This window comes from Erpetoichthys calabaricus, chromosome 1 (genome assembly GCF_900747795.2).
Source record: "Erpetoichthys calabaricus chromosome 1, fErpCal1.3, whole genome shotgun sequence".
In the NCBI taxonomy this organism is placed as follows: Eukaryota; Metazoa; Chordata; class Cladistia; order Polypteriformes; family Polypteridae; genus Erpetoichthys; species Erpetoichthys calabaricus.
In genome coordinates, this window is record NC_041394.2 from 214034594 (window position 1) to 214058734 (window position 24141).

General features: G+C 38.6%; 1 protein-coding gene across 2 annotated transcripts in view; it reads left to right on the forward strand.

Annotated features, from left to right (window-relative positions):
* klhdc10 (kelch domain containing 10) overlaps window positions 1–24141 on the forward strand; it is a 107666-nt gene that overhangs the window by 63764 nt on the left and 19761 nt on the right. The gene's annotated exons all lie outside the window — the stretch shown is intronic.

Genomic DNA, 24141 nt, shown 5'->3' on the forward strand with positions numbered 1-24141 from the left:
GAAAAGAGACATTCTTTTTTATATATAATATATATTTATTTGTAACGGTTGTCACGCACATGCACATGCACATGGGAGGCAGCAAAAAGGCTCAAAAGACGGTAATTCCTCACCAAACCAGGGGATGGCAGTGCATTAATCCTTGCTCTTTCCCATGATCGGTCTGCGAATGGAAGATTCCACTTGGGTCCGAGGATGTCACTTCTGGTCCCGAGGATGTTGCTTTCCGTCTGCCATATAATAAGCGCCATGTTTTCATATACCGTTTGTTCTTTGTTATGGACTGACCTGTACCAATTTGAACCACATTTTTGCTACGATTTGGCAGTCAATTGCAAGTATACAGGCAGCATGCTCCCAAACCTCTTTCCTGTGTTGTCTGAATCATTTTACAGTGGCATAGTCAGAACTTGAAGTGATGTCCTTTGAGCTGGAACCAGAAGTGCCATCTTGATACCAGAACCGGAAGTGATGACATCGGACCCAAGTGCAATTTTCCACAATTGGTCTGCTAATGGAAAAGAGCAAGGATTAATGCACTCTGCCATCCCCTGGTTTGGGGAGGAATTACCATCTTTTGAGCCTTTTAGCTGCCTCCCATGTGCACATGTGGTTTTTTTTTTTTTCTAAAACCATCTGTCTTGTTAATATACTATATAAATGTTGAAATCTTCACATAGCACCTTCATATGCAAGTCATTCACTTATACATGTGAATTTGATACATTGCGTTGTCATTAAGGTAGTTTTTTCTTATTTGACTGAAGTGAAATGTTTAACATCTGAATTCAGAGATATTTTTATTATTCAACCTTAATATTGCAAGCTAAATGGCATTTCATTTAGAGTTTCTTTATATATGTTGGCTTTTGTCATCTTCTGAGCCTATTAGATAGGCATCCACTTTTGATCCTTCAGTGACTTTTACCAAATGAAAGCATGAGAGGTATAATTATGTTGAGAGAGGGTCCGGCCCCCCACTTCTTCTTTTTGATTAAAAAGAGTTGAGGGCTGTCTGTCTGTTTTCAGTTCACAGAATTGCAGTTCATAGGTTTTCTGCTTTGTGGTAGCCTAATTTAGTTAGGGGATCATTCAGTTCAGCAAAGCAAGCCCGCTCGAGTTTATTCACATGACTATTTTTTGTAGGTTAGTGAATAATGCTTTTTCTTTTTTCTTTCCCCTTTTTGTATATGCATGGTGGCAAATCCTAAAAGCTACCACTATACCAAAATATATTATAAATTGGCAGAGACTCACAAAAAACTGTTTTTTTCACCTCATTATGAAGAAGTTATAGAATTGCGACGAGAAGTAGATGCATTTCAAAAACGCTCACATATATTAGTATTGTTTTAATTATCTGCACAACCTTGCATTAAATTAGCTTTCTGAACAATTTGCCCCTGAGTGCACTGTTCAGAGAACTGTCATTCAGTATAAAGCATACTAGCACAGAACCCATGGACATTCATTGGGGGGGGGGGGAGATGAATACCCATCACTAATAAAATAAGTTGTCAATAGTATCGGATTCCAGGCTATTTTCATTCTCAACCTTTTCAAGTTGAGATATTTAATATTTCATACAAATTTAAAAACCACTGTAGCCGCCGAAGTATAAGGCAAAGTCAAGCACGGGTAAAACGCGTGTCAAAAGAAATCTCTCGGTCCAAAAGTTTGTTTTAAAAATATTTAGTGAAAGTTAAAAGCAAATAATCCACACAAGAATAAAGGAAAAAATAGTTACATTTTTCCTTTTTTTGCCCTTTATTCTATATGTGTATCTTCTCTAAACTTTTCTTGAGAAACTTTAGTTATTGCTGTACTTAAAAGTTCTTTACTTCTTCTTTCTATACTTAGATTCTTAGCTGCTTCTTCTGTATAATTAAAACTTACGGCTTTGTGCTTAAATAAGTACGAGTTACTTTACACACTCAAATGGCCCGTTGGCACGAGCATGTGCCCAGGCACTGTTTAAAACCTTATGCCTTCTACACCTTACACATAGCAAGGCTGGTCACTAACTGAAGAATGTTTACTCAAAGCTGTTAGAAATGGCAAGAATATACCAATATGATTCTTTATGGGGGTTGTAGGAACCTCCCATAGATTATGCATTGTCATCTAGTAAAATATCTAATCTAAATATATCTAATATAAATAATCTTATTTAACTAGGAAAATTGTTCTTACAACCTCGGTTTCAATTTTAAAAATGACTATTCTGCTAAACAGAACCTTATCACTGGTGCTGTGATCAAATTTTGTAACATTTTATCAGAAATCCTGTATAGTTGCACAAGTCTGTCTGCAGGAAGCATAATTGTAAAATATTTTACCTCAATATATTTTCAGAACATAATGGTATTTGCTAAAACTAAAACTTTAATATTCCAATTTGTGTATATTCAGAAGTTAACTGAAAATTTTGAAAGGCAGCCTTCTGCAACTTTCGTTATCATTGCAGAATTTTTTATCTTACAATGTTACATCACTTCCATGAAGTTTTTCATATTTTTGTTTCAATAGTTAACGCTGTGAAGAAGCTGTCTGTTGTTATGGTTCTGCCTTTGTCTAGAAACAGCTCCATAAGCTTTATGACCACAGACACTGAAAGTCTTTGCCCTTGGGTTGTAACTCAAAACACACCTCTCAATAAAATGTTGCCCGATATCCGAAATTGCAGCAAACCTGTCATTTTTCACACGTTCTGCATGGGTGTCTTTGTTGTGAAAACGCAAAAGCCACATGATAGTCTGATAGCAGTCACGTGGCATCGTATCTTTGATTGCTGGTACAACAGATAGTTTAGAGCAGGCATCAACCACTGTGCTGCTCTTGTGAAAAGAATGGAGATAAATGCCGTCAACTTTGAGAGGGAGAGGCAAGTTCGTTGTACCACATGAATGTCACTGAGAGAATAGAACTGCCTCAAACTTGGAACCTTCGGGTTCTAAGGCAGCAGTTCTTACCTCTGCAAAACTCAAATGCCGCATGGTAGTCTGATAGTGGTCAAGGGGCATCGTATCTTTGATTGCTGGTACAACAGATTGTTTTGAGAAAGCATCAACCACAGCTCCGACTGTGGTCATCGCTGGTTTTGTGAAAAGAAAGGAGATGAACGTCATCAACTCAGAGGGAGAGGCAAGTTCATTGTACCATGCGAACATCACTGACAGAATATAATTGAGAAATAATTTAAAAAAAAAAAAAAAAAAAAAGCGCTAACTTTTACAAGTAGCCAAAATTTACACATTTGATTTGAGTCTGTATGTTTATAGTAATAATGATAGCAGCTCACTACTCGAAACATGGAGTGCCCAGTCTTGAACCCGGAGCCTTTTGGTTAGAATGCAGCAGTTCTTCCCTCTACACCATCCAAGAATACATATCAACATTCTGTCGATTTGACATTTGAGCTTGGAGTTTTAGTTCCTTAACAGGAACATGTAAATTGAATGTTTTTGTTTTTTAAAAAACACTACTTTGGTTATATCCATCCATCCATTATCCAATCCGCTATATCCTAACTACAGGGTCACGGGGGTCTGCTGGAGCCAATCCCAGCCAACACAGGGCGCAAGGTAGGAAACAAACCCTGCGCAGGGCACCAGCCCACCACAAGACTGGTTATATTCTTGAATAAAAGCGCACGTTTATTTGATATTTGGACTAGTCTTCACACATTATACACTTCATGTCATTATCAGTATAACATGGAAATAGTTTCTGCTTTAGGTATGTGTTCAGAATTTCTTGCCTCACATTTCATTTCATCCCATACTTGCACAGATTGCTGTAGACACTGAACACACATGAAATGCATGTATTCCAAATAATGTTATTTACCCTATACAACTCTAGGCACCTTGCATACAGATAAACACACTTGAGCTCGGACAACTTTTTGCCATAGCTGAGCTCTGTCAGTGGAGGGGTGGAATGGGATAGCAGGCTGCTTGCTGCTTGTGCTGATCAACACATTTGCAAAACAAGATACTGATGTGGATGTGTGAAGGAATTTAAGGTGGCCTGGGATTGCAATTTTTTTCTTAGGCTTCAGGGATTCTAGAGTTAAACCCATGTTTATCTTCATTGCAGAACTGTTTTCAGGTGCATTTAGAACTGTTTAATACTTTGCTCCTTTTTCAAGATGCGTAATTCCAGCCTGACTAGCAAAGGTGTTCTGACTGCAAATGGTAAGGAACAGGAAAAAAAAGTTTGGCTTTCAGTGGCACTAAATACATTGTTTCCTAGTGTATTATCGTAGTATTTCCCTCTACTTACCCGTTTACCTGTTTTCTCAAGGGTAAATGTTCTCGTCAAGTTCGTTATCAGGTTGGTCTACTGTTGCACTTTAAAATGAACACACACACATAAACACACACACACAGACCCTAACCACAGTAGTGCCCCATGAATGACACACACACACTGATTAACCCTTAGCACTTTAAACCACACATCAGCCTGTTACTCAGCACTTCAAGAGACTTACTTATTATCGGCACGAAAAACATACGATGTTTTAGTGATATCTCAGACCTAAATATTACATTTGGTCTACAAGAATACATTTAAACATACAAAGACTCAGCACTCTTGACTATAGGCCATTTATCAGCCAAGAATACCTTCTTTTTATCGTACTGTCCCTTCTATTGAGTGGTGCCCTCACTCTCCGCCTTCTAAACCTCACAGCACAGAAATAATGGCAAAAAATCTGGCTGTCACCAGGTGCTCAAAGAAATCTAACTTATTAATTCAATCACTCTAGACATTAAGACAAAGCATAGAAAGTTAAAAGCAGCATGAGGTGTGTGCCTTTCCAAAACATGTCCAATCAACTGAATTTACCACAGGTGGACTCCAATTAAGCTGCAGAAACATCTCAAGGAAGATCAGGGGAAACAGGATGCACCTGAGCTCAGTTCTGAGCTTCATGGCAAAGGCTGTGAATACTTATATACATGTGATTTCTCAGTTTTTTTATTCTTAGTAAATTTGCAAAAATCTCAAACTTTTTTCACGTTGTCATTATGGGGTGTTGTGTGTAGAATTCTGAGGAAAAAAATGAATTGAATCCATTTTGGAATAAGGCTGTAACATAACAAAATGTGGAAAAAGTGATGCGCTGTGAATACTTTCCGGATGCACTGTAAATATTAATAAAATCCCTTTGAAAAAACTGTACTGCTCACCTATGTAAGAAAAATTCCTTTTTATCTATTATAAACCAGAAACTCTTCTGACATTCTCGGCACTATTGGGAGAAGTAAACCATATGTACCTACTTTTCAACCAACACAAAACTTAGGGCTATACAAGTTGCATTGAAGTTTGTGTTTAAGTATGCTTTTATTTTCAGTTTTCCCTTTTGGAGGAAAATTTAAATATTTCAACCAGAGTTAAATTAAGCAGGTTTAAAAACGTACATTTAATTTTTATTTTGATGACATTTTGAGTGCTCACGTTAAAAATAGTCAGTAAGCCAGTACACACCACCACAAATGTCAACATATACTCCTATAGTATTTATTTACACAGTAAAGAAATGTGAGTAAGCAGAGTTCTTTAACTTTCACAGAGTACACCTATCAGGGTGTCATGTTTCCTAATCCATTCAGTTTAATTCTTTCTGTATTCGGCTAATTGAGAAAGTGATCTCCTTATTTCATAAAAAAGATGACTTAATAAGAAACTATTTTTGAATTGGACTCCTACAGATAAATCCTGTCCTCCTTGCTCACATTTGATATCACATTTATCTTTGCCGATTGTGTACACTTTTGTGATTTTTTTTTTTTTTTTTTTTTTTTTTTTTTTTCTGTTTTTCTTTTTTTTCCTGGATGTTAAACTTCGAAGAGAAACTAATGCAGAAATTATGGAAAAACAGTCATGAAAAATATGTGCAGGTTTCACATGGTTAATTTAATGTTTTGCCACCTTCATGATGCATGCAGAAAACAGTCAGAAATGTTAATTATGCAGGGTATACTACTTTCAAAATAACAAACTTCACTGCTTTAACCCCTACAGTTTCTGCTCTATCACATTGTGGCATTTTTCTTTTTGTACTTGCAATTTTGCTGATAAAAAGTTCTATAATATGACAAAGTAAAACATTTTAATTACACAACTGAAAATCAAACTTTTATTTCTTCAAGTGGTGGAATAATTTTTATGGTTGTGATATTAGTATAATAATACGTCTTAATCTCCTTAGTGTTGCATTTTATTCTGAAAAACACACTTAAAAATCGATGCATTTTTTTGGTTTGAAAAATGACATTTTTATTAAATCTCATCTTTCTATTGTAGAACATGCAAAACACGAAGTGTCAGAAATCTCTTTTGGTTTCTCTGCCCTTTTCAATTTCACTGCCTGAAGACGGGTTCACTTTGTCATCACTGCTGATGAGAGGCATTTCTTGCCTGATGCCATTATGAGGCTAGTAGAAGATGTGTCTACACATTTGCCCAGATAATGCTCGGATATGATGCTTACACAAGATATGCCTGTACTGTTGCCCAAGGAAGGCTCTGCACATTTACAGCCCGAGTAAACCTTGGGTCTTACACGAGTGCGTCTATAACATTGCCCGTGCGACACTTGGGACTACTGCTAAGAAGGTTAAAGCTACAAAAGCTTTGATGTTAAGAGAACACTTGGAGGGGGGAGGGGGTGAAAATTTTGGTTGAAGTTCCTTTCTGCTAAATTGGTATTAGATTGTAGTTGCAGCTAAGAGAACTTAAATTTAATTGATTTAAATGAATGTTTTAAAATGATACTCGGAAGCAAAGTTTTTTGTGTGTTTTCTTTAAACAGTCAAAATATACTGTGAGAAAATGCACTGCACAAGGCTTGCTCCATATTCTGTATCCTGCTAGACAGTGTGGTTATGTTAGAAAGACAATATCTGGTGGAACTATCATGCTGCCTTAGCCTGTAAGAAAGAGCAAGACTGGCTATGGTGGGTAGTCACCAACTACCAGAGGAGTTGACTCCTTTACATGTAAGACACTCTGGAGAGGTGTGGTTGTTGTCAAGGGGAAAGAGCTGACTGGTGTGCTCTGCAAGCTAAACTGCTGAAGGGAAAAAAAATGATTAAACCATAGGGAAGATCAGTGTAGGGTGCAAAATTAAAATTTTGTAAAGAAAAATGTAGCTTTTGAGAGAAACAAATGCCTGTAAGTGTTGTGAAAAAAATGTGGCCGCCACAGGAAGAATGAACATGTGCTACAAATGTAAAAAAAAAAAAAAATTACGAAACAAAAATAAATGTCTGCACAGAAAGAAATTATTTTGAACCCTTCCTCACTGACAAATATTTGAAATAGTTGAAAGTGATTTCTCTGTTTAAAATATGTATGGATAACTCATGATTTATTTAAATATTTAAAAAAAAAAAAAATTTTGGAGGCTTTATATTTTTGAAATATTGTCTGGATATAATTTTATGGTTTTGTGGAGAAAGTACATAAGATTCTCAACAGGAATTATAGACTGGAGTCTTGGCCAAAGAATGAGGGGACAGGAAACATCTCCAATTCAAAAACACAGTATTCTGGGAAAGCATCTTTCAAGTTTATATTGTATGCAAAGTTTTCCAGAAGTATTAATATAATTTAGCAAAAAAAATGCATGCATTTTGCATGGTTTGAGTATATGAGTGGATAATAGACATGTGGATTATGCAACACTAGTTACATGAGATTCTGCAAACCCCCCACCGCCCCAGTGAGTGTTTTTCCACATTGTTTGCCAATGTGGCTCATTGGTCACTGTTGAGTCCCATTCAACTAGAGTCTTTGTGATATGTTCTAGCATTGGTACCCCTAGATACATGGGTCCAAAGTGGAGTTGATCTACATGGTTGCTAGTCACATTCTGCATGAGACTGAGAAGTCTTAATAGCCCAGAATAAGTTTATTATACCATCAGTAATTAAAAATGCAGTTCAGGTGATTTGGCATTCTGTTAAGTACTTATCCATCCATCCATCCATCCATCCTCTTCCGCTTATCCGAGGTCGGGTTGCGGGGGCAGCAGCTTGAGCAGAGATGCCCAGACTTCCCTCTCCCCGGCCACTTCTTCTAGCTCTTCCGGGAGAATCCCAAGGCGTTCCCAGGCCAGCCGAGCGAGACAGTCCCTCCAGCGTGTCCTGGGTCTTCTCCGGGGCCTCCTCCCAGTTAGACGTGCCCGGAACACCTCACCAGGGAGGCGTCCAGGAGGCATCCTGATCAGATGCCCGAGCCACCTCATCTGACTCCTCTCGATGCGGAGGAGCAGCGGCTCTACTCTGAGCCCCTCCCGGATGACTGAGCTTCTCACCCTATCTCTAAGGGAAAGCCCAGACACACTGCGGAGGAAACTCATTTCAGCCGCTTGTATTCGCGATCTTGTTCTTTCAGTCACTACCCATAGCTCATGACCATAGGTGAGGGTAGGAACATAGATCGACTGGTAAATTGAGCGCTTCGCCTTACGGCTCAGCTCCTTTTTCACAACGACAGACCGATGTAGAGCCTGCATTACTGCGGATGCTGCACCGATCTGCCTGTTGATCTCACGCTCCATTCTTCCCTCACTCGTGAATAAGACCCTGAGATACTTGAACTCCTCCACTTGGGGCAGGATCTCGCTACCAACCCTGAGAGGGCACTCCACCCTTTTCCGGCTGAGGACCATGGTCTTGGATTTGGAGGTGCTGATTCCCATCCCAGCCACTTCACACTCGGCTGCGAACCGATCCAGAGAGAGCTGAAGATCCTGGCCTGATGAAGCAAACAGGACAACATCATCTGCAAAAAGTAGTGACCAAATCCTGAGTCCACTAAACCGGAACCCCTCAACACCCTGGCTGCGCCTAGAAATTCTGTCCATAAAAGTTATGAACAGAATCTGTGACAAAGGGCAGCCCTGGCGGAGTCCAACTCTCACTGGAAATGGGTTCGACTTACTGCCGGCAATGCGGACCAAGCTCTGGCACCGATCGTACAGGGACCGAACAGCCCTTATCAGGGGGTCTGGTACCCCATACTCTCGGAGTACCCCCACAGGATTCCCTGAGGGACACGGTCGAATGCCTTTCCAAGTCCACAAAACACATGTAGACTGGTTAGGCAAACTCTCATGCACCCTCCAGGACCCTGCTAAGGGTGTAGAGCTTGTCCACTGTTCCGCGACCAGGACGAAAACCACACTGTTCTTCCTGAATCCGATGTTCGACTGAATAGACTTTTCCAGGGAGGCTGAGGAGTGTGATCCCTCTGTAGTTGGCAGACACCCTCCGGTCCCCTTTCTTAAAGAGGGGGACCAACACCCCGGTCTGCCAATCCAGAGGCACTGTCCCTGATGTCCATGCGATGTTGCAGAGGCGTGTCAACCAAGACAGTCCTACAACATCCAGAGCCTTGAGGAACTCCGGGCGTATCTCATCCACCTCCGGGGCCTTGCCACCAGGGAGTTTTTTGACCACCTCGGTGACCTCAGTCCCAGAGATGGGGGAGCCCACTTCTGAGTCCCCAGGCTCTGCTTCCTCATTGGAAGGCATGTTAGTGGGATTGAGGAGGTCTTCGAAGTACTCCCCCCACTGACCCACAACGTCCCGAGTCGAGGTCAGCAGCGCACCATCACCACTATATACAGTGTTGACACTGCACTGCTTCCCCCACCTGAGACGCCGGATGGTGGACCAGAATCTCCTCGAAGCCGTCCGAAAATCGTTCTCCATGGCCTCCCCAAACTCCTCCCACGCCCAAGTTTTTGCCTCAGCAACCACCAAAGCCGTATTCTGCTTGGCCTACCGGTACCTATCGGCTGCCTCCCGAGTCCCACAGGACAAAAGAGTCCTGTAGGACTCCTTCTTCAGCTTGACGGCATCCCTCACCGCCAGTGTCCACCAACGGGTTCGGGGATTGCCGCCACGACAGGCACCGACCACCTTACGGCCACAGCTCCAGTCAGCTGCCTCAACAATAGATGCACGGAACATGGCCCATTCGGACTCAATGTCCCCCACCTCCCTCGGGATGTGGTCGAAGTTCTGCCAGAGGTGGGAGTTGAAACTACTTCTGACAAGGGGCTCTGCCAGACGTTCCCAGCAGACCCTCACAACACATTTGGGCCTACCAGGCTTGACCGGCATCCTCCCCCACCATCGAAGCCAACTCACCACCAGGTGGTGATCAGTTGACAGCTCCTCCCCTCTCTTCACCCGAGTGTCCAAGACATGTGGCTGCAAGTCCGATGACACGACCACAAAGTCGATCATCGAACTGAGGCATAGGGTGTCCTGGTGCCAAGTCCACATATGAACACCCCTATGCTTGAACATGGTGTTCGTTATGGACAATCCGTGACGAATACAGAAGTCCAATAACAAAACACCGCTCTGGGTCAGACGCACAAACCGTTAGGACCCGTCCCCCCACCTGAAGGCGGAGGGAGGCTACCCTCTCGTCTACCGGGGTAAACCCCAATGAACAGGCTCCAAGTCGGGGGGCAATAAGTATACCCACACCTGCTCGGTGCTTCTCACCGGGGGCAGCTCCAGAGTGGTAGAGAGTCCAGCCCCTCTCAAGGAGATTGGTTCCAGAGTCCAAGCTGTGCATCGAGGTGAGTCCGACTATATCTAGCCGGAACCTCTCAACCTCGTGCACTAGCTCAGGCTCTTTCCCCATCAGAGATTTGACATTCCATGTCCCAAGAGCCAGCTTCTGTAGCCGAGGATCGGACCACCAAGGTCCCTGCCTTCGGCCACCACCCTATTATAGTGTACAAAAACTTCCATACACTATTTCATCTCATAAATAGATTAGTGTGTATGTAGGAAAACAAGTGTGTGTGTGTGTGTATATAGTATGTGTATACACAGTGGGACAAAAAAGTATTTAGTCAGCCACCAGTTGTGCAAGTTCTCCCACTTTAAAAGATGAGAAAGGCCTGTAATTTTCATCGTAGGTATACCTCAACTGTGAGAGACAAAATGAGAAAAAAAAAAAATCCAGAAAATCACATTGTCTGATTTTTGAAGAATTTATTTGCAAATTATGGTGGGAAAAAAAGTATTTGGTCAATAACAAAAGTTCATCTCAATACTTTGTTATACCCTTTGTTGGCAATGACAGAGGTCAAACGTTTTCTGTAAGTCTTCACAAGGTTTTCACACACTGTTGCTGGTATTTTGGCCCATTTCTCCATGCAGATCTCCTCTAGAGCATTAGTGTTTTGGGGCTGTTGCTGGGCAACACGGACTTTCAACTCCCTCCAAAGATTTTCTATGGGGTTGAGATCTGGAGACTGGCTAGGCCACTCCAGGACCTTGAAATGCTTCTTACGAAGCCACTCCTTCGTTACCCGGGCGGTGTGTTTGGGATCATTGTCCTGCTGAAAGACCCAGCCACGTTTCATCTTCAATGCCCTTGCTGATGGAAGGAGGTTTTCACTCAAAATCTGACGATACATGGCCCCATTCATTCTTTCCTTTACACGGATCAGTCGTCCTGGTCCCTTTGCAGAAAAACAGCCCCAAAGCATGATGTTTCCACCCCCATGCTTTACAGTAGGTATGGTGTTCTTTGGATGCAACTCAGAATTCTTTCTCCTCCAAACACGACGAGTACAGTTTTTACGAAAAAGTTCTATTTAGGTTTCATCTGACCATATGACATTCTCCCAATCCTCTTCTGGATCATCCAAATGCTCTCTAGCAAACTTCAGACGGGCCTGCACATGTACTGGCTTAAGCAGGGAGACACGTCTGGCACTGCAGGATTTGAGTCCCTGGCAGCATAGTGTGTTACTGATGGTAGCCTTTGTTACTTTGGTCCCAGCTCTCTGCAGGTCATTCACTAGGTCCCCCCGTGTGGTTCTGGGATTTTTGCTCACCGTTCTTGTGATCATTTTGACCCCACGGGTTGAGATCTTGCGTGGAGCCCCAGATCGAGGGAGATTATCGGTGGTCTTGTATGTCTTCCATTTTCTAATAATTGCTCCCACAGTTGATTTCTTCACACCAAGCTGCTTACCTATTGCAGATTCATTCTTCCCAGCCTGGTGCAGGTCTACAATTTTGTTTCTGGTGTCCTTTGACAGCTCTTTGGTCTTGGCCATAGTGGAGTTTGGAGTGTGACTGTTTGAGGTTGTGGACAGGTGTCTTTTATATTGATAACGAGTTCAAACAGGTGCCATTAATACAGGTAACAAGTGGAGGACAGAGGAGCCTCTTACAGAAGAAGTTACAGGTCTGTGAGAGCCAGAAATCTTGCTTGTTTGTATGTGACCAAATACTTATTTTCCACCATAATTTGCAAATAAATTCTTTAAAAATCAGACAATGTGATTTTCTGGATTTTTTTTTCTCATTTTGTCTCTCATAGTTGAGGTATACCTATGATGAAAATTATAGGCGCCTCTCATCTTTTTAAGTGGGAGAACTTGCACCATTGGTAGCTGACTAAATACTTTTTTGCCCCACTGTAAATTAATTTTTTTAATCCTATGTCTGGATGTTTGTGTGTGTGCAGTTTGTAAAATAACCAACAACGCGGTTGGCTCAGAGTAAAAAGCTATTTGATGTTTACAGTTTTTATCAGCTTTTGTATAACTGAAAAGAATAGAACGACTATAAAGTTATATTAAAATAAAAAAATGCATATTGTCCTATACCTAAGGATCCAGTAAAATTAAGTAGTTTAACAAGTAAGAAAAACTGCATTTGCAAACAATGTTAATATAAAGAGATGCCTTCTCACCATATATCAGCAGTTTATACTTATTCATACTTGTGAATTTTTCTGTCACAGCCACCTTGTAAAATACCAATAGGTTGATATAAGGAGGTTCATGATGGACATAATGTAATGTGAATTTTGTAAGAAATCATGTATTTGTAGCATAATGTTTAATTTACAACTTAAACTCCCCCTTGTTCTAGGATATTGCCACTAGCTCTTCTAACTGATGCTATGTGTTTGCAAGGCAAATTTAGTTTTGTTTAGTTTGCTTATTGTAAAAATGTATGGCAATTACTTTTTTTTTTTTTTTTTTTTTTTTTTACAAGTAGCATAAGTTAACACTATAAACAAATTCATAATTTTTAATGTCATTAAAAATTAGTTGTTTAAGTGCAATGTTTTAATCCTGCCCTGTTTTGTTAATTGTACAAGAACTGAAAGGTGTGATTAAAAAGTTCTATAAATTGAGTACTGAAGATCTAGTAAACTGTCTAAGCTTATTATAGAAGCAACAGGCTCAGATTAAGAATAATTTGTGGCTCGCATTTAAGTTTATATTGCATTATCCTTCACTCCAAACTGATAGCACAATTACCCAAGTAATTCAATGGCTGTTCATTCTTCAAAAACAAATTGGTCACCGTGCAAGTGTCTGCATATTTAAATAAGCTACGTTTTTTCTATTTACAAGTAACTTAGAAAAAAATTCTAGCATATCAAGGAAATTTTTAAATATATTTAAAGCTGAATGTATAAATACCAGGTAGGACAAAAAGCTACAATCTGTTTTTACATTATGAACTACTGCTATGTAATGAAGGATAATCTTTTGTGCTCCAGCCACTTTAAGTATGCATAATTATTTTCAAGTAAATATTAGTCTTGATGCTATGATACTGTGCCATTTGGCTTTTAAAAATGTTCTTGCAGTTATAGTTGCATGAATGGGCAGTTTTGCTACTGGATTTTAATTTGCTTTTGTAAGCCCTGTTAAAGGCTACTAATTTGCTTTCCCTCAGTTCTTTGGATCTCTGTAGATAGTGTTTGTTAATACATATGAACAAGAATCTGCCTGTAACATCGTTCATCATGACCAGTTTGGTGGTGGGTCAGAGATGGTCTGGGAAGGCATAACCCAGAATTTCCCAAATGAAAGAAACAGAACATAGAAATCGAACCAACATTTTTCTGATTGACATTTTATTGTAATAGGTAATAATATAAGTGGTCATTTTATAGGCTTTGGGTACAGCATATTTTTTGTGTTGTCCTGGGGTTCCGAAAATGAACAAATTGTGAGGATTGCCCACTGTAGAACGCGTTACGTAGAGTTGTCCGTGTGAAAAGCATGGATTTTCCAAATTGATGCCTTTTAACTTGGAGTGATTGCCCTTCAGCCTTAGTAATTCACATAGCAAAATCCAAACAAAAATAGCAAATTGTACCCTTTTTAAATCAAAGGGTAAATCATTCACAATCAGCAGAATTCTTTGTATGAAAACATGTTGACGTCTTGCGCAAGGTTTGAGACGCCCTTGAAATAGACTTTTTGAACAGGAAACTGTAGACGTTTGAAATCAAAGGGTAAATCATTCGGAATAAGCGGAATTCTTTGTATGAAAACATCTTGACGTCTTGTGCAATGTTTGGGACGGCCTTGAAATAGACTTTTTTGTGGCATCGGAAGTGGACTTTCTAATGCCATGTTTTTTTTTTTTTTTTTTTTTTTTGGCTGGCATGGGTATATTAGCAAAAAGCAGGACAATGATAATGTGTCACATGATATTACGTACGGAATAAGCACCAGAGTGAGATGAATTTATGTCATTTGCAATACGTCGGAAAGCAAACAAATAGCACCAGTCAGTCAGAAAAACCAAGACTGAAATCTTACTGTGAGTCGGAAAGCGAGCAAATAGCACCACAGATACGTAGAGCCAGTCACGTGCACTGGGTCGTTCACATTTTACATCCATACGGCAGTTCCCCTTCACGCGATGAAAGCAGTCGGCTTTCTCATACTTGGATACTTCTGCAATGTCTTGGCGATTTAAAGAAACATTGGTAAAGAGGGATGCACAGAAACCAAACGTGCTGCTAGATGGCGCCGCCGCTAACATCTGTTGTAACGTGCGGCCATCTTGTCGATGATAAGTACGGGGACTTTTTGCGAACGTTGTGTCGGTCAGAAGGTGTCCTGCGCTTGACCAAGGACATTTTTCCCAACCAAACATACACCTACCCCATGACCTCCTCCTGGTCACAAAGCAGCCCCATGCCCAGTTTGGTGGCGATCGGACGCCTGGTGCAGATTTGTATGGCGGACAAACATAGACTGTGCTTTATATATATATATATATATATATATATATATATATATATATATATATATATATATATAATAGTAAATTTTGCTTTAGACTAGCAGTGGTCTACATTTCATATGATAGATAAGGAGGTATGCAAAGCGTGAACCATTTTTGCAAATTGACTTCTGCTGTATTTCTTTTACTTGCAGGGTTAATATATGTACTTATTATTAAGCTTATAGTTTAATGACATGATGTCAAACAGGTTTTGATTACTGCTAATATTTTATGGGGCATGAGTATTTTCTAATCAAAACCTGTAAAATTGTTAGGCATTTTGAAATCATATTTTCTGACAAAATTGCTGATCTGTTACACAGGGTCCAGTAATCCACTGTATTGAATATGAAAAGAATACAAATTTAATTTAAAAGCTTTTGATGGATATTCAAATTTTTAAGATGAATTTGGTGTTTGAAGAGAAGTGGCTATCTTTACAAGTGGTTGGTCTTCTATACAGTCTCAACAGTCACCCTTCATGGGAGAAAGAATAATCTGCAGCTCTCACTTAGCAGCTGAAACAGAGGTCAGGGTCTTGAATACGAGAGGTGCTGTAATGTAGTGATTCTAAGGATCCCAACAGCTCTTCAGCTGACATCCAAGTCTGAATAGGCAGGAATTGGAGGGCTGAGAATGCAGTGGAAACAACTTGACCACAACAGAGGCGGCATGTATTGGTAGGGACCATTGAAAACTGGACAGACCAGGCTAGGCAGCTTTCCTTCTTGCAAATATGATAAGGCCAAAGGCAAAAAAAAGACGATACTTAGTGCAGGATTTGGCAGGTGTTGACAAGGTGCAAACCAACCGGGCAGTAGGAATGTGGCAGCAGAAGCTTTAACCAAGTGAGAGAGTGCTTTGTGGAGAAAGATCTCTTTTGCAGATATTTTTAAGCAGAACCTCGGAACATTATGTTGATGAACCAATCCATCTATGTTGTACTAAGCCTAAACAAACCACCTTTGTCTGGGGCAAGAGTGATATACCATTTAGTCCTTTACTTCAGAAAAAGAACCCTGGACCACATCCTCTGCATCTGTTGCTGGTTGCACAATGAAGTGTTAATGGCAGTAGCAGAATATATGTCTATCAATAACCCCAAAAGCCATCTTCCAGGCAAGTTGCTATTCATCATTAATTGTGCATGACAGAATGCATGGAGGTTTACTCACAACTGCTTCTGACTGATAGCTAAAATTTGACCTGGGGAGACCAATTAGTTTCCCAGAAACCATAGTGATTTATAGGGTTGAGGTCAGATGTCTTGCAGTCAGAGGCTTTACGCTAGGTTGTCGTGATGGAAATAACATTACCCAGGGAAGAGCAGATTGAGGAAGTCAATCCGAGGAAAAGGAGAAAAGTATGAGGTGCTGGTGGAACAACGCTGCATGAAAGGATTGAGTGCATGTTATGAGCGGTGTCCGGTGCAGAAGGACTTGCATTTTATGTTTCATACTTTGAATCTACATTGTTTTCTGAATTGGTTTTGCCGTCTTATTGTCACCCTACATCTTGAGGCAGTTCAAATGACTAAAGCTGTAAATTTAATAGCAGTTTTATAATTATGTGCAGCTTGCTTTGTAGTATTTGTTTAATGTTTAACATTCTAACAATGACTAACTGAAATATATTGCTTTAACAAAATCATCTGAAATGACCAAGTATAGAAACCACATTATAGCTGACTTTCCAGACGGATGACCTAATTAAGCATTATTGAAAAATAATGAAAACGCAATCATGAGTGAGAGAATACTTGCACAGAGATTTAGTTAGGCTTTGTCATTCTAAAAATTTTCTAACTGAAAGTTGCACCCTTTTGGCAGGACAGTCTGAACTATAAAGTATATGGCCACAGCATTATATTCTTTATTGCCCTTAATCCAATTCTATTCTCTCTGTACTATCAGTGTTCCTCATGTAAATATGTTACTTTCATTTTATGTTATGATAAATCTTTATCTACTCCATTGTTCACGGTTAATTACATTTTTGTATTTGTTTGTAAATTCTTTAATAAATTTACAGTTTTATTTCTGTGTGTGGCAAACAAAATCTGCTAACACGGGCAGAGGAAACACCTCGGCTGCACTACTGTCAAGGGCTTGTCCCACTGATAGCCTGCATTGTGGGTTTTTCAGGCTTGTTGTGAGGGTGTTGGTTGTTTGAACTATTACATAAAGGTTAAATGTTTTGGCGCAATTATGTTGAGGCAAACATAAAGTCAAAGCTGAAAAACAGTCTGTGTAAGTACTAAAGGCACTTTCCCATTTTCTCTACAATCATTACACCTACAAATACTGTATAGAGAGATCCTAGTGTTCTGGATAAACTTGTGCCTGCCTTGTAATCTTAATGATAAAACCATTTTTCTAATACAGAGCCATAACAAGTTTTTCCCCGTGTACTTTGCACAGTAATGATCTGTAGGGACTCTTCCTCTTTGAAAATGTATCATCTCTTAAAGGATATACTCGAATACTATCTGGAAGACTAAGAAACCCTGAGACTACAACCACAGGACACCACTCACAAACATGCAAGATTTTGTAATTTAAGCCGTGGATTTTGGATGGTATTAATTGGTTTCCCAATTTGATAAAGGCTGAATTTCAATTGCAATACATTGCATTAAGAAAACAGTAGAGAGAAAAGATTTGTTCTATGCCCTAATTTATTTATTTTTTTCTTCATAGTGAAAGCCTTCCCTAAAACCATTTATTTGTTCTGAATTAAATATTGTAGATGGATTTAGGATTTGGTATACCCATCTTTCTTTCAGTCATGCGCCACTATTTAAATGTGGCTAGCACACAGCAACACTAGTGACGATCAATATAAACAAGACTGCCATTGTCACTTCCAGTCTAAGCTGTAACTTAACAGGAAGCTGCTTTACAAGAATAATAGGTTGGTTATATAAAATACTTATGGTGGTTGTTGTGATAATGCTTTCATGCATTCTGGCATATAGTTGAGCCATTCTTTCTTTTTACTGACAGAAGCACAAACAAACTCCTAACAGAAACATAACTAGTTTCTTCCCCTAAATCGAAACTGAACTTACTTGATCTCTGGGGAACATACACTCAAGGGCGTTTCAGTAATGCTGAATTTATTTGCCTATATAATTCTACATTTCTTGAAGTGTTTTGCTCATTTTAGGATAGGGCAAGTATGTTAAAGTATTACTCAAATGATATAACTAGAAACTCTGCAGTCCTTTTTAAATAATTGTAGCATTGCACAGTTAGGTTTGGTAATATTGAAAATTTTGCAAAACTGTTGAAGCTCTTGACATTTCTTTAGTGTTTTAAAAATCTGCACGTCAAGTTATACGATAAACGCTTATTTGACAATTAGTTGTAGGTCTGATGCATCTTTGCCAAAGGCTTAACTCCAGTCAGTTTGTTTTCAATATTCATATTTGTTACATTTATTTTCCCTTCTTTAATAGGAGTACCCCAATTCTGTTTTGTGCTAAGCATTGACATGTAGTGTTATGATATCCATTCCTGAGTGTACAGTGTTAATATCTTTTTTTTTTCTTGCCATTTAGCCCTGTGTTTCCTTGAATGCAGCTGAGCAATATTAGAGCTCACCAAATTGATCTTGTTAGAACAGTCTGGACGAGAACAGGCCTTTCAGCCCAACAAAGCTTGCCAGTCCTATCCGCTTAATTCCTCTAAAATAACCAAGTCTAGTTTTAAAAATCTGAAGTCCTACTGTATACCACTCTACTTGGTAACTTATTCTATGTGTATATGTGAAGAAAAACTTCCTAATGTTTGTGCAAAATTTACCCTTTAGTTTCCAACTGTGTACCCATATTCTTGATGAACACATTTCAAAGTAACAGCCTGGACCCACTGTACTAATTCGCTTCATAATTGTAAACCGTTCAATCATGTCTCCTCTTAATCTTTTGCTTAAACTGTAAAGGCTCAGCTCTTTTAATATTTCCTCATACTTCATCCTTTGTAGTCCTGGAATCGACCTAGTGAATTTTTCCAGCGCTGCTGTATCTTTTTTATTTTTTTTATAATGCTGTGAACTGGAGACCAAAACTGCACACACTACTCCAGATGAGGCCTCACCAGTGTAATGTAAAACTTGAGCATACCCTCCTTGGCTTGTACTCTACACGTTGTGCTATATAACCGAACATTCTGTTAGTCTTCTTGATGGCTTCTGAACACTGGAAGTTGATAGTATTGAGTCCATTAAGGTGTATTTTCAATTTTCAGACCTCCGATTGCGATTCAAATCTAACATTTTTACTTCCTTAATGTAATATTTTACATTTACTTACATTAAATTGAATCTTCCCAAGCCTGCATGTTGTCCAAGTTCCTCTATAATAACTCTATGGATTCTAGATTGTCTGTCAATCCGTCTAGCCTATCCTCTAAAAAAATTTAACCAGCTGATTTATATTCTTTTTTTTTTTTTTTAATTTATTAATTTTATTGTAATCATTCCATAAAAATAGATCAATCCTTTTTTGTATAAATTGAAGACAAATCAAACCCCACCCTTGAGAAGGAGAGCATGGCCAAAGGAGAATTGCTAAGGGCTTTTTAATAGGGCAAAAATAAACAAGGAAAAAATATATATATATATATATATATATATATAATAATGGAGAAGGAAAAGAAATGCGGAAATAATTATTTCTTCTTATTCTAAAATATTATTGATTAGATCCTGCCAGGTTTTGAAAAAATTCTGTACAGATCCTCTGAGAATTTGATTTTTTCCAATTTCAAATAATATAAAACATCGGTTTCTCACTGACTTATCAGAGGAGAGTTAGGATTCTTCCAATTTAACAAAATAAGTCTGCGTGCCAAAAGTGTAGTGAATGCAATCACAGTTTGGTTGTCCTTCTCCATTTCAAGTCCACCTGGAAGAACACCAAACAGCTGTTAATGGGTTAGGAGGGAATGTGATACCAATATTTTGGTCCAAATTGTTGTTAATTTGGTGCATGCCCAAAACATGTGACCCAGTGAAGCAGGAGCTTGGTTGCAGCGTTCGCAGATTGGATCTTGCCCTGGAAACATTTTGGACAGTTTTAAGCGAGAAAGATGAGCTTGATATATAGCGCTATATAAATGTAACGAATTATTATAATTTTTGGTTGAATAATTCTATGCTTTGCGCATATGGAACTTGAGTGAATTCTCTGCAATGTTACCTTCCACGCCTTTTCTGATATATTAATAGATCTTTTTCCCATTGTCCTCTAGGATCTTTGAAAGGAAGGAACTCTAACAAAATTTTATATAATGTGGAAATGGTGTCTAATTCCTCGAAATTGAGCAGTATTTTTTCCAGCATGGTGGAGGGTACGAGATGAGGAAAATCGGGCAGTTTCTGTTTAACAAAGTTTCTAATTTGAAGATAGTGAAAGAAATGTGTAGTTGGGAGGTTGAATTTGGAATGTAATTGTTCAAAGGATGCAAAGATATTGTCTATATAAAGATCTCTGAGCAATTTAATCCCAAATCTTTTCCAGGTATTAAAAACTGGATATGTTTGCGAGGGTTGAAAGAGGTGGTTCTCCTGCAGGGGTGCCACAGATAATAGATTTTCCATCTTAAATTGCTTTCTAAATTGGTTCCATATTCTGAGTGAGTAAAGCACAATTGGGTTATTAGTATATTTGCAATAGCTTGCATTTAATAATAATAATTTTTACTAAAAATATTTTTAGTTTTCGTTTTTGGATGAATATTCTTGCTGTTAGTCTTTAACCCTTGTAACTTTTAACTCTAAAACAGTCATTCACAACGAGCCACCCGCATGTATTCATCCAGTGAACAGCAGCTGAAGATGGAGGGCAGCTGTTCACACAGAATTTGTGGTGACAGAGTGAGCTGAATACAGATATGTACAGCTCAAAATACCTGATATTGTGGAAAATAATCCAGTAGCAGAATTACATTTTAAAATATTTGTCCCCCTTTTTTTCAGTGTTTTTTTTCTTTCTCTCTCTCTCAAACTAGATAGTAGTAATAGATATTTTTTTGTTCTTAACATCAGCCATATCATACATACTGTATACCAGTGATTTCTCCTGCCTTGCATCCAGACCTGTTGCGGTAGGCTCCAGGTTTCCTGCAATCCTACTCTAGATAAACAGGTTTATATAATGTATATATTCTTAATCTCCGCTGCTGTCTCTGTGTCATTTTTGTGGCTGTCTATACTCTATTACCTGCTCTTGCTCTGCTCATTTTAAGGGTTTATTGTTCTTATTATGGGATATTCAAGTCTCACTGCCCCTAACCTTGACACTACATGCTTGTTTTTCTTTGTTTCCCTCAATACAGCTAGGTGGGGTCTGCACACTGATTCAGGCCTAAGACCCCTGTTCTTCCTGAGCCCCTGTGATTTTAATGATCACACCTGTCAGAACACAGTAGAATCTATGTTCTGATTTTTGATATCTTTTCAGGTGGCAAAATTCTGTCTATAAATTATATGTGCCTGAGATGGAATCAGAGATCAATATGGCTAGTAGAAAATAACAAAGCCCAATATGGGACATTATTGAATGCAGTATTGAAGGCATTCATTATAAGCACATTGTCTTGGAGCAGACATTTAGAGTAAAAAACCCTCGAACTTAAAATTCACCAAAATTTCATCACAAATTGTCCCATTCTGGGCAAAAAAGAAAAAGATAAAAAGTACCAACAGTCAGTGCAGATTTGTTCAGCACAAATGGCATAGAAAATATTTTAAAAATTATGAAATTGTGTAAAATTGTTCATATTCAGTGTCTGGTTTTGATTATGGTTGTTTTTATCAGACAAAAACAAAACCAGATAGTAAAGCATGTAGTGTAGTAAACTTCCGCAAATGTTACACTTAACGGATTTGGATTAGAGTTTATCGTTTTGTAGAACCAAACTCCATAATAGGTCTTTAACCATACCATAATTACTAAAAGTAAAACTGAAACTTTATATATAAATACTGAAAGAGGGCACGTGGCGGATGTTAACCGACTTGCTGACCAACCACAAGCGTTACCTGGTAGGTAACCACCCATACAATCAGATTGTGATTCAGACTACGAATGCCGTAAATATATATAATATAAAATACATAAATAAAAAGAAAATAGAATGTCTTTGTAAAATAAAAACTAAATTAAAACTAAATATACACCATGAAGGAAAACTGAATTTCCAAGTAAGGTAACAAAAATATAGAAATATAAACTAATAACGAGGCAAAACTATCAACATTAAAAGAAATAAACATTTGAAATACATCAGTCTGTGTGTAATGAATGAATCTAATATACAAGTTTCACTTTTTGAATGGAATTACTGAAATAAATCAACTTTGTCATGATATTCTAATTTTATGACCAGCACCTGTACTATTGTGACTGGGGTCATCGGCCGTTCCCCATCTGTAATGGTAGCAGCGCAGTGGCAGCTCCATAGCTATTCTGCTGCATCTGGTAAAACATAAACCAAAGCAATCGGGCGTCCTCTGCAGGAAGAGGATTAATGCATAACGTGCTTGTCACACGATGTTTAGAGCATTTAACAATGCGCTTTGTCCTGCTCTTTCTCGTACTCTTCTCGTCTGCCACAGTGGTGAATCCAAGTCACTGGTGGTGTTCTAATCTGAAGATTGGAGCTAAAGCAGGATGATTGCCCCTGTGTCGCAGTTCCTATCTTGTGTGCTTGAGTGCTGAAGTAACGGCTCCTATTTTGAAAGTCTTGAGAATGTACCTGCCTTCTCTATACAGTAATAAAGTACTTGTATTTAATTTGGAAACATGGACTTCTTAACTCTGTGACCCATGCTTGACAATACCTGTATTTAATTTTTTTTTTTTTTTTTTTAAAGCGTATTTTAAACTGCAAAAAGTATATAGGCAGCAGTATTACATATTTTTGAAGATAAGCCATATATATATTTTTTTTATTTACAAGGCTTGAATTTCAGTGTGGGTAGTGGGCATCCTCTCTTAAAACTTTTGCATGGTTAAATGTACTAAAGCGTGAAAATCTTTCTGCCCTATCGGGACAAAAACTGCCTTATTAACACTTTTATGCCGTTGTAGATCACTTATGCACATTTTGACAATCCAAAACTGTTAATTGAGTGGTGAGATTCTTCACTTTTGAATACAGCGGCATACTTCGCTGTGGCAACAGAACCTTCAGATTTATAATCTGATTCTTATGGAAGAGCTTACAGTTGTGTGCCCAGCCATCCATTTTCTGACTCTGGGAGTTGGTGGCTGGATGCACCGGATGCAAAACAGAATGCCAACCTTGCAGATGTCTCTGTACACATCATTCCTAAATATAATATTTAGTCAGTGTTTCAAAACTTGAACAAAAATCTGTTTGATATTGATATTTTGAAGCACAAGGCAAATTCTCCAGCATGTTAAAGAAATCCATAATCTCAGAGACTAACGAATAATAGTGCTATTAAAATGGCATACTTTATTCCTGGAAATGAATCAACAAAGACTAAATTATATTGGTTTCAAAAACCCAATGAACATAGTAATGTTACAGTACAACAGCTGAAATTTGACTAAACTACATGTGATACATATTGTATTTTGTACAGAAGCAAATGTGATGCCATCTCTGCTTACAATTAATTTCTGCACTTAGAGTAGTTCAGTGACTAATTCTGCACAGGAATAAACAATATTACAGTCTCATCTTTTATGTGAAGTTGCTTGAAAACAACTGAATAAAGGATATTTTTGTAGAAAATAATAATGTTGACAAGTCTGAGATTACAAAGAGCCTAAAAACTGTGGCATAACTAAGAAAAGGAGGGAATTTTTTTGAAAATTAAACAGATGTCATTTGAATTAATTGGATTTGTGCATTTACATTACCCTTAAGAAGTGTTATTAACCACCGAATGTCTCCTTCACATACTTAAGTAAACATTCCTCACTGCAGCCGCTATGATGATTATTGTCAACAAGTCCTCGTTGCATGTTTTTTTTGTATGTCTTGAAAAATTTCAG